The sequence below is a fragment of the Triticum aestivum genome, chromosome 3D, assembly GCF_018294505.1.
Source record: "Triticum aestivum cultivar Chinese Spring chromosome 3D, IWGSC CS RefSeq v2.1, whole genome shotgun sequence".
Lineage (NCBI taxonomy): Eukaryota > Viridiplantae > Streptophyta > Magnoliopsida > Poales > Poaceae > Triticum > Triticum aestivum.
This window is the reverse complement of record NC_057802.1, coordinates 590796193-590799445: the sequence shown is the minus strand read 5'-3', so window position 1 is coordinate 590799445 and position 3253 is coordinate 590796193. Positions and strand designations below refer to the sequence as shown.

Below are 3253 nucleotides of genomic sequence, written 5' to 3'. Positions count from 1 at the left end.
CAGATGACCTAAACACAAAGCATAGAAAACAACTACAACGCTAAAAATAATAAAACAAAACCACCACCTAGTTCTTCTAGCATCGACTTCCTACTCTCCATAGTCCATGTCACACCAATACACATTTGAGTCATCTAGATAACTTCCAAATGGAGTTCATAATGTTTCTACAAATACATAACTCTAGTTCTCGCATCCACCTAAATCAGTTGGTCTAAAATGGTATAAATCAAGAAAGCAAAGGAAATATGTATAAACACCAAAAAAATTGCCCGCCTTGGGGCTCGAACCCAAGACCACAAGGTTAAGGCCATGTAAGGTTTGCCCAGGAAGCAAACCAATCATGTCCTACGAGCCTCGGCTCTACCAGCTGAGCTAGACGGGCAATGTGTTTTTTTATGATCCATCTATTATATATAAAAACAAGAGAGAATAAAGCCGTCAGGTTCATCCATGTTACCACATAAGTTAAATAATCTACTCCATTAGTTATATAATTAGTCCTAACAATAACAATAAAGATTACTATAAATGTTGAATCGAAATAATATTATTAATCATCCATATATGTTACTATGTGCCCTACAAAATCATGATAAGTCTAAAAGAGAATTAATGATGTGAATCTTTTCCTAAAGAGAAAATATATTTCATCTTACAACCTTGCTCTATGAATTTAGACTATCAAATGTTATTAGCATTAAACTCTAACACAAAGCTAGCTATGTTTCGGGCTATTCATCTTAACCTTTGTAAATGAATGCAGTGTGTCTACGCTACAAAAATACATATTTATCAAGCATAAATAATGGTGGAGAGCATTGAATGGCACAACGGGTGGCCACTCGAAAGGGAATGCCGATGTAGACTTAAATGGGAATGATGATGGTCTTGAGTCGTCTCTTCTATTCTGGGTAGGAGGTTTCAACGTTTCATGCCATCTACTGGAGGGGATTGTGTCAGCCGTTCTATTGACCCGGCTGTGAGGTTGCCCTTGTGGGCCAGAGGCGGGCGTAAACAGGGTAGATACATCCGCTTGCCTTGTTTTTTTGTAGTTGGTTTTTCTGCATCTGCAGATGATTGCGGGAAAAAAACTCCATCACGAATGGAGTCTCGTGTCATCAAAAGTAAATTGACATGGAAAGACATGGTAATGATCATCGTCAAGGCAAATAAGAACGTAGTATGAGTAATCATTTGCAGAAATTTGAGGAAAAAATCCTTCAAATAGTTCACTTAACTTTCGGCCTCAGTTGGTCTTTACGCTAATTTGCGCAGTCATCAAGTAAATATAAATATTGCAATTTAATCACTAACCAACTTCAATTTGTTCACCACAACATATTTGTCTTGCTTGGAGCGATCCTCTAGTGAAACTATGGACTTGGGTCTATTTTCCTTTAATTGCATACACCATTACAACTTACTTTCTTCACTATTCCATTTTGATTACTTTATCTATTTATCAATTCCTACCATACCATACAATTTATCCTTGTAACTATCAGGACAAGAAGCTTGACAATCTTCTTGAAGAGATGGGAACAAGATTGTTTATGTTTGGTGTGCAGGTACCGAGAATTAGTTTTGTAGAAGAAATTCCTACTGGTTCAATAAAACTTGGTTCTCAATCAAGGGAAACACTCATTGCTAGGTTAAATTTCCCTTACACTTGGGGAATACCCAACAACTCTAACAAGAGAGCATCGTGCGGTGCATCAACCTCGTGCTATGGAGAGAGCAATGCACCTAGCCACTTCAATCAGTTCATACTTCTAGCACGACCATCGATCCAGCCCGCTACATAGTCTGATTACGGCCGGCATGGGCATGATTGGTTCTTTGTTGTCCCCCTTGCATATGTGGCCCAATAGAACATGGTTGAGAAAGTACAACCTCTAAACCATGTTTTGCATTTCGATTGGCTGCCCTCATTGCATCATGAGATCGTTTGATACATGGTGTTTGGTTGGCAGCACTTGAGGGTTATGACTATGAAGATGCAACTACCTGGTGTTTCGTTGTTCTAGTCTAATATTGTAGTCACTCCTTCTCACTAGAGATGACCTTACCACAAAGGACACAACATAGGGAGTACAAAATTAACATTGTTTCAGTCCTAGCTAGTAAAAAATGAAAATTCGCTCTAACTAGTAACAAATGGCAGTACCAAATTAATAGTCATATGGCTCATGGGGGAAGGTTTATCAGTGGTGTTTAAGGGGGAAGTTCGTCCTCCTCCTCTACTTCTCTTCTTCTTTTGATCAAGGATTTTAAATTTATTCTTGAAAGCACCAAATGCCCTCTCAATCATAACTCTAAGTCTAGAGTGTTTGAGATTGAACAGTTTAGCAACAATATTAGGATAGTTCCTACTAGAGAAATCATTGAGATGCCACCTGTTTTTCTTGAAGGCTGGAAGAACCCCATGTCAACATTCATATCTAACACCTCCTAGCTAGGTAGAAATTGCCATAATGGATTTTGAATCCATCAGGTCAAGCCATATTGTAAGAAAGAATGTTAGCATCATGGGATGATCCTTCCCAACCAACTAACACATATGTGAATTCGAGAGCAAAATAAATAGCAGCAACCACATTACTACATTCTATCCATGTATGTTGCAGCCTATGACTTCGCTACTAGGGAAATGCTTATAGGTAGGACATCAGTAGTAGCGCTGAAAAAAAGCAAGCACTGCTGCTAATTAGCAGTAGCGCTGGTCTGGGGCAGCGCTACAAGTAATGCTTTAGCAGTAGCGCTGAAAACAGAAAAAGCGCTACTACTAAGTGGGACCCAACGCTCCCACTGACGCTAGTTGTAGTAGCAGCGCTGTCCAGAATACATCGCTACTACTAAGATTTTAGCAGTAGCGCTTTATTTGACAGCACCGCTACTGCTAATGGGCCCCACTTAATAGTAGCGCTTTTCCTGGAAAGCGCTACTACTAAGTACCATAGCAGCAGCGCTTTCTGGGAAACAGCGCTACTGCTAGTTGCGGCTGGTGCCACCTTTTCACCCCCTCCCCCTCCTCCCCCCTTTGCCCTCTCTCCCCCTATTTGCCCTCTCTCCCCTCTCTAAGTTAGTTCTCCACCATTGTTGCCCTTCTTCTCTCTTCCTCCTACCTCTCTTCTCTCCCCATTAATGCCCCCCTCCACCATAACTCTCCTCCATAAATGGCCTTCTCATCTCTATCTAGCTACCTCATTTATTTGGCTCTCCCTCCATTCCATAGATATAGATCTAGCTA

At 40.5% G+C, this 3253-nt stretch overlaps 1 non-coding gene across 1 annotated transcript; it reads right to left on the bottom strand.

Moving 5' to 3' along the window:
• Positions 1-269: 269 nt before the first annotated feature.
• TRNAT-CGU (transfer RNA threonine (anticodon CGU)) lies at positions 270-385 on the bottom strand. Its single transcript has 2 exons — positions 350-385; positions 270-305 (listed from the first exon to the last, which is right to left on the bottom strand). It is a non-coding gene; the product is annotated as a tRNA-Thr (tRNA).
• Positions 386-3253: the final 2868 nt, after the last annotated feature.